Source organism: Procambarus clarkii, chromosome 88, assembly GCF_040958095.1.
Source record: "Procambarus clarkii isolate CNS0578487 chromosome 88, FALCON_Pclarkii_2.0, whole genome shotgun sequence".
NCBI classification, from domain to species: Eukaryota; Metazoa; Arthropoda; class Malacostraca; order Decapoda; family Cambaridae; genus Procambarus; species Procambarus clarkii.
In genome coordinates this window covers 18,015,247-18,030,097 of record NC_091237.1, presented here as the reverse complement: position 1 = coordinate 18,030,097, position 14,851 = coordinate 18,015,247, and the positions used below count along the sequence as shown (strand labels likewise).

Sequence of the window (14,851 nt, the reverse complement as noted above, 5' to 3'; positions counted from 1 at the left end):
GTGTGCTGGAGTCTACCCTGCCACCTGCTGTGTCCCTTCCTTCTCCGATTCCGGTCTCCTTGAATGGTAATGGCTTATTGCCCCGCGTCGTTGAGGCTGCTGTTCTGCGTGATCGTGCTGCCCCAGCTTTGGGGCCGCCTGCCGATGGTTCTACTGGGGCACCGTTTGCTGGGGGTGACGGTTCCGACGATCAGCGGCCTCTTTTTAAGCGCCGTCGTTCAGCTCGGGGTGAGTCACCTCGCCGGATGTGGGCAGAGGAGCGTGATGCAATGGATGATGATGCTGTGGACGCCGCTGCATTGCCACCTGTGGTGCCTTCTGTGTTGGACGCTGTGCCTCTTGCTGGTGGCTCCCCTCAGTGGGTGGTAGCCCCTGGTGATCACGACCTTGTAGTGGTGTTTTCAAAGGATGTGCGACGGGGGGGCCTCTGCTCCTGTTCCGGTTGGTGGGGGCACTGGGGCCCCTGCGGAGCCATCCTCTGCGGGGCTCGGTACGGTGCCCGGAGTCAACCGGAGTGCTCGCCCTAGTGGGCGGGCTGTTGTGCGGCCTGCCGTGCAGCCCGGTGTGCTTCCAAGTATGAGGCCCTGTGACCATCTTCCTAGGGGGGACCCATCCCTTTCATCCTCCCGTCCGTCGAGGTGATCGACATCTCTGTCTTTTGAGTGTGATTTCCTGGTGCGTTCTCTGGTGGCCATCTACCATCTGGGTTCTGCGGGCGCAGTGTTTTGTCTTGGGTGTGCCAAATTCGATGCCTCAGCCTACTGCGACTCCTGGATATCCGCTTCCTGAAGGTGACCAACTTGTTTGGGAAGCTTGTTGCTTACGGTTTCCAGCTCGGGAGTACCCGGAGAAGTATGAGTGATTGGTGTGGTTGGTTTCTGTCTGTGTTGTGCGTGATGTTTCCCCAGTGCCTGCGTGCACAGGTGGGTGTCCTTGTCTGTGCGTGTGTGTGGTGTGGGTGTTGTTCCTGACCCCTGCGTGGCCTGTTTTGTTATGTTTGCGATTTGTTTTGTGCTTTGCCTTTGGTGTGGATGTTTGTGTTGTGGTTGTTTGCGGTTGTGGGTGTTTGGTGTTATTTCTTTCGTGTTGTTGCGCACGCCCCGTGTATTGTGTTGGGGTGGCGGGCGGTGTGGTTGTGTATGTCGCTTGCGTGCGTGTGATTATTTTCTTGTCCTGGTGATTGCTTTATTGTTTGTACAAATTTTATGTTATTTATGTTCTCGTATGTGGTTTTTTGGGTGTCATGTTACTTGGTTGTTGGTGCCCTCATTTGAGTCCGGTTCTGCTCCTTTGTGTGCGGGGTCGGACTGCCCGTGCCTGTGTTTTTCTTTCCCCCCTTTTCTGTTTGAGGGGTGGTTGGCTTTCTGTACGTTTGTTATGAATTTGTGTATTTTTTCTTGAACGTTTTTGTTCTTGTCCTTATGTCATTTATTTGTTGTGTATTTTATGCTGTTGTTGTTGTTGTTAAAGATTCGCTACCTGCAACAAAGTTCCAAGTAGCACGGGCTATGGTGAGCCCGTAATATTTTATGCAGTTTCTTTGCTTGTATCTTGTGTGCTTTCCTGTGTCCCTTTGTGTGTATTTTATATCTGTTTCTTGCTTGCTATTTGCACGATTGTTTTGTTGTTTTACATTTATTTTTTTCCGGTTTTCCTTCGGGTGGTTTGGGTGAGTTTCTTTCCTGGCTCCTGTGTGGGCTTCTTCCTTTGCTCTCTACCAAATTTATTATTTATGCCTTTTTTATGGTGTGAGGCGCATGCCTTTTGCGTGTTCTTGTGCTCCTCTGTATTTGTCTTTATGTTCATGATTTGTTGATGTTCTTTTTGCTTTTTATATGATGTATTTTGTCTGTTTCCTGTGCCATGTGGTTTTGTATTATTTTTTTGTTATTTGCTTGTTATGTGATTTGTACTTTGGCTTTTTATATCAATAAAAAAATGTGAATGAGCTAAGTCAACTGCCTGGCGGGAGCTGTTGCGTTTCTGAGAGTCTCAAGTTTTGACTGTTAAAAACTTGAATGGTTGTTTTTTTTAGTCTAGCATGTAGCCGTTCTATTTTATGCGCATTACTAATGTGACAGTTAATGACAATTATCATTGCATGAAGCACAGAAATAAAATAGGCCCTTATCTTGCATTCATTGTGTATATATAACACAAATCACAGACTTAGTGTGGTACACAGCCTGGAATGCATCATGTTGTATGGCTGTAGTTCTGGGTCCAATATTGTAGCTATTGCTCACATAAATTATTTGAGGGCATAACTGCTCCTTCATTTTGGACTGTAATTGCCCATATTTTAAATGTTAAATAATTTGATTTGTTTTGTAATATGAATTAAAGATCATGACAATCTTGGATCAGAAGATATGTATTACTTAGGGAAACATTTTGGGGCATAATTTGTACAGTATTATAATTCGATGGCATACATTGCAATACAAAACATTAATATATTTGATTTATTCCAGATTGGCAGTGCAATGGACCCTAACGACACAATGGATAGGAGGTGAGTCGTGTTGACATAGTTGAGTAACAAGATTTTTAACTTGTGTAATTTGTCTTGGTGATTTAGAAGGTACTGTACATTAGAAGTTTTAAGTGTTTCACTGAAATTGTTTATGAGAAGTTTATCAAATAGGCAATAATATAAACAAAATAGTTTTAAGGATATTGGTCAGGTCAGGTTGCATTAGGTCAGGTTGCAATAGGTCAGGTTGTGTCAGCACAGGTCATTATTGGGAGCTCCCACTTGAACTTGTCGGTAAAGCAACAACACGTTTGAGTGACGCGAGGCGGTGACGGTGGTCCAGGTTTACATGGGGGTGATTTTGAGCATCTTAATGAGTGTCTCTTCGCTCCTGCCCTTTTGTGGGATGTTGGTGTGGTGCAGCTCCATGTGCAGGCTCCTTCCCTCTCGGCTGCACTTGTGGCTGAGGACTTGCGCGCTCGTGGCTTTTTGGCTTTGGTGCTACGTTTCTTTTCCCTCCTGGAGCTGTCTTCTGATTAGCTTGCGGAGGATGTGGAGACGCTTGGGGTCGTTCCTGGGTCTGGCGCCTTGGTCTTGGCTGCTCGAGCGTTGTCTGCCACGTTGAAGCTGTTTGCGTCGATCCTACAGGAGGCGGTGCTGTGGTTCTTCGCTGCGTGTTTCACGTGTCGATAGGCGGTCCTTGCTTCCTGCTTGGAATCCGCTTGGGCCCTGGTTCTTAGGTTGTCTTCTCCGTTTTGTCCTCTGTGTTTTGAGGCTCCTGCGGTTGAGCGTAATATTCAGGCGGCTTCTTCCACTTGTCACCCATGTCTGAGTTGTTGGTGCTCCGGGGAAACTGGGGGGCTCCTTCCTGGCGGGGTTGTGCCAGAGCTCGCGGTTCCGTGCGTCGGGGTAGGCCACAGGTGTCGGGTTCAGCGCCGGTGCCGCCTGCGGCCCCACCTGTGCCCCCACCTGTGCCCCCACCTGTGCCCCCACCTGTGCCTGGTCGGCGCGGTGTTCGCTCTGCGCGCAGGTCGGGTTCTCGTAAAAGGCAGCGGCCCTTTCGCATATTTGGGATGTGTTAAGTGCATAGCCTCAAAATATGTAAATCATGTTAAGGGTTTTAGACATAAGTTGAGAGATATCTTATTTTTTCACAAAATTTACTTTCTTTGTGAATACTTTATGTAAAGCAAGAGGAGGAGGAGGATTTAGCAATGAAAGAGGAGGCATATGGTAATTTGTCCACTCATGGAGTGAGGCAGTATAAATCTTAAGATTTTACAGTGCTACTAAAGGAAGGAGGTTAGTCACTAGTGTCACACTGGTGAGTCGATTCTTTTTGATCCTCGAACCTGGTTGATGGGGTTCTGGGAGTTTTTCTACTCCCCAAGCCCGGCCCGAGGCCAGGCTTGACTTGTGAGAGTTTGGTCCACTAGTCTGTTGCTTGGAGCGGCCCGCAGGCCCACATACCCACCACAGCCCGGTTGGTCCGGCACTCCTTGGAGGAATAAATCTAGTTTCCTCTTGAAGATGTCCATGGTTGTTCCGGCAATATTTCTTATGCTTGCTGGGAGGACGTTGAACAACCGCGGACCTCTGATGTTTATACAGTGTTCTCTGATTGTGCCTATGGCACCTCTGCTCTTCCCTGGTTCTATTCTGCATTTTCTTCCATATCTTTCACTCCAGTACGTTGTTATTTTACTGTGTAGATTTGTAACCTGGCCCTCCAGTATTTTCCACGTGTATATTATTTGGTATCTTTGTCATCTCCTTTCTAGTGAGTACATTTGAAGAGTTTTGAGACGATCCCAATAATTTAGGTGCTTTATCGCGCCTGTGTATGCCGTATATGTTGTCTGTATTCCCTCTATTGCAGCAATCTCTCCTGCTCTGCAGGGGGAAGTGAGTACTGAGCAGTACTCAAGACGGGACAACACAAGTGATTTGAAGAGTACAACCATTGTGATGGGAGCCCTGGATTTGAAAGTTCTCGTAATCCATTCTATCATTTTTCTGACTGTCGCAATATCTGCTTGGTTATGCTCCCTAAACGTTAGGTCGTCTGACATCATTATTCCCAATTCGTTTACATGCTGCCTTCCTACTATGGGCAGATTTGACTGTGTTTTGTACCCTGTATTATGTTTAATGTCTTCATTTGTACCGTACCTGAGTACCTGGAATTTATTGCTTGTTAAACATCATGTTATTTTATGCTGCTCAGTTTAAAACTTTATTAATATCTGTTTGTAGTTTTTTAATGTCTTCAGTAGAGGTAATTTTCATGCTGATTTTTGTGCCACCTGTAAAGGATGATACGAAGCTGTGACTTGTATTTGTGTCTATATCTGATATGAGAATAAGAAAAGCAGTGGTGCAAGAACTGAGTATCCTGGTTCAGGGTACCCTGAACCTGTGATATTTGATGTATTGATTTTGTCCCTCTGAACTTTTCCGTTTACATAGACCTGGATTTGGTGGGTCCTTGATGACGTCCACAACAGTGACTCTATGTCCTTTCTATTGTCCCTTGGTTCTTCCTCTGCCCTCATCTTCTTACTTTTTCCTCTGTGTTTTTTAAGTCAAAGTTGACTTAAATCTCATCCATCACCCTGGCTTTTATTCCCTGCCTGTTATGTTTTGGTGTCCCTTCTTTTCTCTCAAATGGGATGCTACCCTTTGCTCCCTCACTACACTGTGCATGACATGCAAAAGTGCCTTTATTAGTAAAATGCTGACTATTCATGTAGGCACACAGCCTGTAAGGATCACAGGCAGCAACAGACAGCAGAATACTGTAATAGATTTTATTTTGATGATGTAAGTTGACCAGACCACACACTAGAAGGTGAAGGGACGACGACGTTTCGGTCCGTCCTGGACCATTCTCAAGTCGATACTTTAGCCACGTTATTGTGACTCACTGCCTGCAGATTTTATTTTGTTTAAGAAAGTCATTGTTGTGTACTGCAGGGTCATTCATTTGGTTGAACTAGAAAGTTGATTGATTGATGATTGATGAAGATTAAGCCACCCAAAAGGTGGCACGGGCATGAATAGCCCGTAAGTGGTGGACCTTTGGAGCCATTACCAGTATCATTAGCTGATACTAGAGATCTGTGGAGGTGTGACTGCACCCTGCGGAGAGGTCGTGACCTCTGAGAAAGTTGATGATCTCGTGTGTCCACTGTCAATTTAGTATCCCTCTTCCTCATATCTGGGAAAAGATTCTTCCTGATGTACACCTGTCGTTCATCTTCACGGCTTCGTTGTTTCCAAGCCGGTGCTAGTTACACATGAACCGTGATCACACTTTTGGCCATTACCACCAATTCTCACCTTCCTCTTGCATCTTACCCTTTGGAATTGATCATGCAATACAGTAGAGTATTAGTAATACTAAAGTAACTCTTTACTCTTCCTGAACTTTAGTCTGCATTCTTCCTTTGTCTCTCAGTAACAGTGAATTCAGATGGTGTTCACGACGCGGTGCTTCTGTCTCCCTCCACGTTCCTTAGAGTATTGAATAGTTAAAACCAAATCTAGGTGACTGGATCCATGTTCGAGCCCAGGCTGAATGTGGTTGTTCTTCCGGTTAAGAGAACAGTTCTTCGTTACGAAGATTTCCCGGTCTTTTGAGTAGCCTCACGACCTGTTCATCACGTTCAGCTTCCTTATGATGTTGCTGTAGAATAGTTAGGGGGCTGGTCCTTGGCTTTGGCTGCTCTGTCATTCTCATACTGCTTCTCTGCCGCTCTTCTGTGCTCCGGGTATTGCTTCCTGGGCTCCTTTTTATTCAAAAAATAAACAATGTCAAACAATGGGCAGAGTCTTGCCTCCTTTGCCTCTACGGGACGGTTTGAATCTTTCTTTATCATCTATAGTTAGATGTGAGGGTAGTGTGAACAGGTTTACTGGTTGGTCAGGAGTGAGGGGGGTTTTGTGAGGGGTAGGAGGGTGGTGGGGAGGGGTAGGAAAGAGGGCAGGAGTGAAGGGTAGGAGGGAGGACAGGAGGGAGGGTGGTTTGTGAGGGGGGGGCAGGAGGGAGGGGAGGAGTGAGGGTGGGGTGGTATGTGGAAGTTTGGTGAAAGTTGTGTGTAGTTCGTTTTTCTTCTAAGTCTCATGGCTTGGTCTGCATTTTCCTTAGTTGAAATGTTCAGTTGTTAATGCCTCAAAGTAACAGTACATGATGTTGGTTTGAGAGTGTGGCATCCTCATCCTGTTGCTTGCTCGCATGAGATGGCAGAGGTGATGTGAAGATGTGGGGTGTACATGGTGAAGATGTGGGGTATACATGGTGAAGATGTGGGGTGTACATGGTAAAGATGTGGAGTGTACATGCTTGGGACGTCCTCGCTCGGCGATGGCTGGTGTTAGAGCTGTGTGTTTGTCAGGTGTAGAAAAGCCCTCATCATTTGCTGTTATGACATTGATTTGACCTTGTTCATCTTGGAATCAATAATAGTAATGGGGGAATAATAGTAGAATGGTATCAAGGGCTACCACTCACAGCTTTAAAATGTCTAATACAAAAAACTTGTAGAATGAGTTTTAATAGGAAACATCATCGAAGCACACTTGCTCAATTATATTACTTGATACTACATGTAAGCATATGGATTGTCCAGAACTGTTTAGAATGTTGAACACCTGGCTATATTGGTCAAGTCATGTCAGAGAGCTGCATGCTGAATGCTCAAAGCCCTTTTCTTTATTCAGTGTTGTCACATAACTCATCGGGGTGTGGATAGGCAAACACTCCTCCAGTTAAACTTGCCTCGTAGTGGTTTCAGAGCTCAGTAATTTGGAATGTGGTAATCAGAAATTCGAAATAAATTGACATTTAAGGGGAATTTGTATTTGGGTTTAAAAGGTTATACTGAATGAGAAACTGATAGAATATTCTAACACCAGAAATGTTATTCTGTTTGGGTGTCTAAAGCACATACAATCGCTACACATTACCTGTCATTCGAGGAATCCTCTCTACCTTACCTTATGCTGTAAACATGGCCACAACCCTGTGTTGTATTGGTTTAAGTGGGCACAGGGAGGCATACAACACTGTGGATTAGTTCTCCAGTGTGCTGACAGGTGGCCTGACTGATGTCCATTGACACCTGTACAGTATTATGCTTCAATTTATTCACCAGGAGGTCACCCTGTCGCTGGATTGGTCTGTAGCAAGTGTCAATCTCAATTTATCTTGGATCATAAGACTTGGGGGTAGGAGAGGGGTTGCAATGTTGTTAGCTGTGTCCCTCGGTTGTTCCTGGTATTAGAGTCAAGTTAGTTGTGGAATGGTTTTTGTTGCCCAGTGTTGAACTTTTTCGAAAGCAGCTGTTTTTCTCAAGATGGCGTCTGTGTGCTTTGATACAGTAATCTAAGTGATTACTTAATACAGTAAAATACCTTCTTTTCGATAAAGTCAAAAGTTAGTTTGATTATTCCTAGTTTTTGGTTAGTATTTGTTTACTGCAGATCCCAATGGAGCAAGTTTCGGTGAATGACGGATTCTTACTCAAAGGTCCTATATTTCTTTGATCTGCTGCAATGTAATGTTAATGTGGTAGTTATGATATGGATTGTACTGGCCCACATGCAAGGTCTTGCAATTTTGTTTTATATTAAAAAGCATTTGCCAGTCTTTTTAACCATTTTGAGAGTTCATGTAGATCTTTGTAAGGCCTCGATTTATTTGTTTCCTGTTAAGGATAAATCTTGGTGTGTGGAAATTTGAGTATGAGGTTTATTATATTTTGTCATTGATGTGTTTGATAAGGGTTAGACCATTGTGGTATGGTGCTTACTGCATGTTCCACTTGTTTCTGTTGAAGACCATTTGATTTCATCAATCTACCATGTGGTTATTATTTTGCTCCTAGTCTTTAATTTGGTGCTTAAGCAAAGTCCATGCATACCACATGTACCAGAAGTCCCTTGTCCGAATAGCTGGTTACCATTTCAAAAAAAAATGGGAGTAGGTTCGTTAGTTAAGATTTATTGTTAAACCAATATGCCCTCCGTCAGGATTCTTTTTATTACCTTACAGATGTGAGGACAAACTAATCTGCCAATAGTTTTCTACTTGGTTCTTTGAAAATTTGAGTGACATTTGCAATCTAGGGAATGTATTTTTCATAACACTTTTGAACCTAGTGAGTTTGGCTGGCAGTTCATATAAGAGATTGGTTTGACACCTGGGCCTTGTCTCTAATTATGGTGCTTGTTAGATGTATACACAGAGCACTTAACATTTGTAGGGTTTGATGTCTGAATACTGATGTGTTAATTTACAATGTATGGTGTACTTTTGTCTAGTGTCATCTTTAAAGGGCCTTATCAAAAGTTCTTTAGCCTTCCGTTTTAGGGAATAGTATATAGGTGAATGAGGTTTTATCTATCTGAATTCTTTTAGAATTCGGTGACAAGGCCATGTTTCATACTTTTCCAAAGTTCACACAACTTGCCCATTATGCAGTCTCCAAACTTGTAGAATAACTTTAGTTTATTATGTATCCCTAGTGGTATCCAGACTGATGGTAGTGTCATGTGTGGTGTTTAGTTAGGCACTTAGGACCTGTTCATCCTAAAATATCTAGTCATTTACACATGAATCTCATTTTAGAATATCTTCGCTACTGTTACTTATCAGACTTAATTTTTGCCATTGCTTAGCCTTCAAATCATGATACTTAAATGAATTCAATTAGTTACTTTAAATATTAGTGTTAAAATTTCTGCCTGTCATGGTAATCACTTTGTATTAACCACCAGTTACCTCAGATCAGTTTCACATTTTAGTTAGTGAAATAAAATGTTTATCAGTTCATATTCTCAAGCCACATACTAATTTAAATTAACTTCCCATAGAATAATTCAGGTAGTTTGTCTTTACTGTTAGACATTGCATCTTTACAGATTACTTAGTCACTAATTTCCAGCATGATTGAATCTTATGTCTAATTTAAGGATAAAGCATATAAAAGTAACTTTCATTAATAGATTTATTAAAGTATTAGGTGTATACATCTTCCAATATTTAATTTAATCTTTCAGGTTGTGATGCTCAATGCCAGCACTGAAGAATCCAGTGGGAGTAAAGTCCAGTACCAAGGAGAAGCACCTGTAAAAGAATAAAAACATCAGACAGGGACAGTCATTTTATTAAATTTAACACCTAATAATCAACTTAACCGAAAAACCAATCTTTTAAGATTGGTTCAGCAAGGCCTACCCCTTTTGCTTCATGTATTTCAGAACTTGTTGGCTGAAAGAGTGCAAAACATCCATTGATTTTGTGCCGTCATACCAATGTGGTGTACAGGATAATGTACACCACATTGACATGCAAGGCACAAAATCTCTAGATGCATCCACTCTTTCAGTGAACAAGCCCTGTGAGTTACAATTAACAATGAGTATCATTGTTAACATCCCTAAACCTATGCACTAGTCCATCCATTGGACACTCAACCACCTGAAAAAGCCAAACCAGGGAAATCTGCAGGACTGCCTGGTCCCCTTCTATGAAATGGGGTAGGATCAGTACCAAGTGCATCATCCCCTGTGGGTTGCTCAGAGCAACCTTGTAACAGTAGGACTTGGTCCCACATCCATAAATGGACTAGATATTCTCTTCAATTACTTTATATAGCTAAAAACAATTATTTCAGCTCACCATCATCCAGTAATGTGTTTTGCAGTGTAGAAAATCTTCACCTAATCCACTGCTTTGGTGTTGTGATCTTCATTGCCACCTGAAAAACAAAAACAAATTAATAACTTCGAACAAAATACAACTAAATGCTTAAGATTGTCAAGTACTTTCATTTTAAAATATCAACCTTTACTAGTTTGCCAGAAGTGAAAAGATAAAACTTTAATGCTACTCTAGCAATAAATCCAATCGATACTTTACAATTAAGGATTTTCTAGTCAAGATTTCTGGTAACTTATGTAAATTTAAGGATATTTGCAATTATCTTAGCATTATGGCAAAATTGTTTAACTACCATTTATAGGTTCTTAAACTATTCTATTATACTGAACCATTACTCACCTCATTCTGTAATTGAAGCCATTAACACCTCCCAACTGAAGGAAGGAGTTTCACTGTCCAAGCAATATTCTGAAAGTTTAAACTTAAATTGAATTATACAAAGCTGAAGTACAACTATCATTCAATATTTTTAGTTTAATATCAGGGGAACCAATTATTGCAGTATACAGTACTTTGTAAATTATAGCAAATAAGTTCTATTTCATTATCACTACCCTTTTCAAGTAAAAATTCCTACCTTAAAATTTTTAACCAAACTGAACATTAAGAGTTAACCATGTCAATTTAAAGTTCAATGCACAACTACTATTTTACCTTAAACAGCTCGTGTTGAGGGTCTGCATAAAGACTAAATAACCCAATCTAAACTTTAGTAATTAAAAATGCTAGTCAAAACCATAATTCCTGCAAAGAGTTAACTTAATATAGTACCCACTAGCCTAGGCCAAGAAAAACAGGACTTTTTTCATATCCAGGCCCCCTTCAAATAAATCTAACCACTTCAATACTTTCAAGTTTTGGGAAAAAAAGGCCTATAAAACTAATTTATGGGTAAAATTTTACTTTTGCCCTGTACAATAGTAACACTTACCATAATCTTTCAGTAAAACTGAAGTTCCTTCTGACCAGACTGTTGTAGGGACCTTCCACAACCTGTCATGGGACCAGTAATTAAGTTAAAATAATGGCATAGCAATTTCATTTAGCTCCTCAACTCTACATCAAATGTGGGGGGAAGGTACTTTTGACAGGTCACCAGTTCCCAGTCTCAACGAAACTGCCGTTAATGGCCCTCAAGTAATTATATTTAGCTGCCATTTCCTGAACTAAAAACTATTTCAGAAGTATGATCCTGGAACTTTGTAATTATTTGACAATTTGTCACAATATAATTACTACAAAACCAGATACTGTACGCACTAATGTTTAATTAAAGTAAAAGAAAATTATTCAATATTCTCAACTTTAAAACCAAACTAAAACCGACAAATTAAACTGTCAATACTCCAGGTATGGATGGAAGGTAATTTAGAATCTTCACGTAATCTACGCACCAGCTCTACCACAAAAAATAAAAACAAGACAACCCCCCCCCCCCTTACTCTTGTAAATGTAAAACTTTACCGTCTTTAAAAAATGTAAACATAACTGGAAAACTACCTAAAACTGCTATTTGCAAACTACTACCTAACCTCACGTCTGCAAGCTCATTTGAGAATCTTCAGGGAAGGAATCCTTCACCTTTTCTATATTAAAATAAACACCAATATGGATATGTTAAATATATCATCCTTTACTAACCTAATCACAGTTTTGTAATCTGTAGTCAGCTGCCCGAGAAACACGTTTAATAAGTAGTAAAAAACAGGGCCCTACACGTACATGTCTCAACTCACAGAAAATGTTCTCACCGGAATAATGTAGAACGTCGCCAAGCTTAACTCCAATGAAGTTAAAGTATTCTCCAGCGTAGAGGTGACGACCACGTCCTTCTCCGGCGCCTTCCCGCCGACCACTGACCAGGTCAACCGTCTCCAGGCACCACATCTCTTCTGACGTCACAAGCTCATGCAATAACCAATTAAACGCTGTCCCGCAGTTTATGTTTCCAATACATCATTCAAAATAACAAATTTGTATTATTTCCAATCTATAATACAAATATTTTGCCAAATGGTATTCACGATATATGAAGGGTTGGAATATATTTGATTTTGAAGTTGAATTTGAATACAAGACCTCGATGGTGGTTCTGGCAACACTGCCTCCGCCGGTAACTACCTCCCCAACCATCAACTACTCCCTCTAATTACCGGACACTTGTTCCCATACCTATACACAAACTCATCCTGTGAGCGGTAGAAGACCCCAGACTATGAGCAGTAGTCGGGAAAAAAGTTACACACACTCACACACACATACACATAATGGGTTCTGAACCTTAAAATTCGTTTAGCTGAGCAAGTTACAGCACTGATGATGACCTGGTTACATAATGTATCATAACTGTAACTTCATAGTTTCCGAGGCTACTATGTTTTCTATGTTTCAAGCTTTTTGGTACAGTGAAGAAAGACGCAGTGGACCGTCCTTCTCTTTCCCGATTTCAGGCCATAAACGTCACGGAGGTTTTCAGGCGGGACTTTCCTCCTGGCAAGGCGTTCAGGATGTGTTGAGTTCTATGTTACTCTTGCGTTTGCGTTCTCCCTGACCTTACGAGGTCAAGGAGGGACCTTACGAGGTCAAGGAGAGACCTTACGAGGTCAAGGACAGACCTTACGAGGTCAAGGACAGACCTTACGAGGTCAAGTCCTTAGTGTTTCCCGTTGTCAACAACGCCATTGTCAGTGCTTCCTGTTTATTTGCCGTTTTATCCAGATTTTTGTTATTTCTTGGTGTTGTGTTAAGTCATCCGGCATGCGGTTTATTTTATCATGTTTTGGCCACAGCTTCGGTTTACCAAAGAAACGAACGCTGGTTGTAGCTTCGGCTTCCTGCAGGGGTGGCGTGGACAATCGCTGACCACGACTTTAGCTTCGTGTTATAACATAGATGACAAATTCTGGCCACGGCTTCATTCTCCTTCGTTTCAGTGGGTGGAAATGACTGCTGTATCGAACATCAACTTCGCATACGGACACTGCCTTACAAGTTCAATATGAACAACCACATAAAAGAGACCGGCTCTGGCTAAGGCTTAAGTGGGTATCAACTATCCGTATTCTGGCCTTGGTTTTGTCTGGTGAGGAAACGAAACGAACACTTGACTGAGCTACGAGTGAGGGTCAAGTATACTGGACACTGACCTTGGCTTGGGCTCCGGGTGAGGAGTTAGGTGCACGGATAAGGACGAGTGACGGGCGGAATAATATTAAGGTGAAGAATGGTGAGAGATGCGAGCAAGGCGCCATAAAGATGAGGGAGGGAGGCGAGGGAGGGAAGAGTGATGGAGGGTGTTAGGAGGATGGAAACCAGATATTTTCCCTCTTTGGAGGGTCTTAGCCCCCGGCGTAGTGCACGAACTCGTAATCCTTCATGTAAAACAACTACTTTCTAATAAAGAATAATGTAAATCGATTTATATTTTTTGGCGGGAATATTATCTCGGTAACAATTGAAGAGAATCTGGTTAAATTTAGTTTGCCTGAGGCTTGGCATCTTATTGTTTCCTGTGTGAGTGTCTAGATCTAAGTAGTGCCCCTTGGTGGCGGGGTTAAGAAATTATTATATCGGACATTTGTATTGAAGAAGTTTAATGTATCAATATCTCGATAAACGCCTCCCCCCCCCCACCAGACTTGAATGACGAGGTCCAACGTCGCCAAAATTGTCTTGTGATAAACTACATCTTAACCTTTTTAACCCGTGTTTACGTAGAAATGTATTTCATTTAATGTCCTTGAATTCCGTTCATGTCGGCGGTCGTTCGGCTCAGTTGATACTTGCGGAGGAACGAAAACATTGGAAACTGCACATTTAGTTTTAGATGGGAATGTTTGGGATGTATTCGACACGTACTGTACGCGAGTCGTTGTTGCTGTGGTCTACTGTGTGGTAGATGGTGAGACAGATAGCCGGCTGCTTGTCAAACTCCCCCCCCCCCCAATTATACGTGGCCCCAAATTATACGTGGACGCTGGTGCCTGAGAGTGACTGGTGCGTGGTGAGGGCGGGTCTGTGGACAGCCTCACACCGCTCCGGTCATTCCTGGTTCACGATTAATCTTTGGTCTTCATTTGCTGACCTGTCTCACAAGTGACGCTTAAAGAGAGAGAGAGAGTGTGTGTGTGTGTGTGTGTGTGTGTGTGTGTGTGTGTGTGTGTGTGTGTGTGTGTGTGTGTGTGTGTGTGTGTGTGTGTGTGTGTGTGTGTGTTGGATGCTTGCTGGCCTCTGGTGGTGATCTCTCAATATATGTGTCTGTCTATGCCCCCCCCCCTGGCACCCCCACTATCTGTCCCCCGCCCCCCCCCCCTTCCCCCATCCTGGCACGCGCGTGGCCATTGTATGCGAGTATTATGTCCGCTGTCCTCTTTATGTCCTCTTTTATAATATGTCCATTTTCCTCCCGGTATTGTGTGGAGCGCCTCGTGTCCCATTGTGTCCTTACGTCTTAGTGTCAGTCGCCCTCGACGCCGGGGAGGGGGAGGGGGGTGTGTGTCTGGGTGTCGAAATGAGAAAATAAACCCTGGGAATGTATCCAAGATGGAGTCCGGGAGAGGGTGGGGAGGGAGAGAACAGGGTGGGAAGGAGGGAAGAACAGGGTGAGGGAGAGAGGAGGAGGATGGTTGTATTTAGTAAAAGTACTCACT

General features: G+C 42.7%; 2 long non-coding RNA genes across 2 annotated transcripts in view; one reads left to right on the top strand and one right to left on the bottom strand.

Annotated features, from left to right (window-relative positions):
• The window catches only part of LOC138359021 (uncharacterized), a 246,153-nt gene that overhangs the window by 31,806 nt on the left and 199,496 nt on the right, over positions 1 to 14,851 (top strand). The window lies entirely within an intron of this gene.
• On the bottom strand, positions 9,469 to 12,109 carry LOC123750482 (uncharacterized). The gene is made up of 5 exons (XR_006772009.2): positions 11,954 to 12,109; positions 11,134 to 11,195; positions 10,542 to 10,610; positions 10,161 to 10,239; positions 9,469 to 9,605 (listed from the first exon to the last, which is right to left on the bottom strand). It is a non-coding gene; the product is annotated as an uncharacterized lncRNA (long non-coding RNA).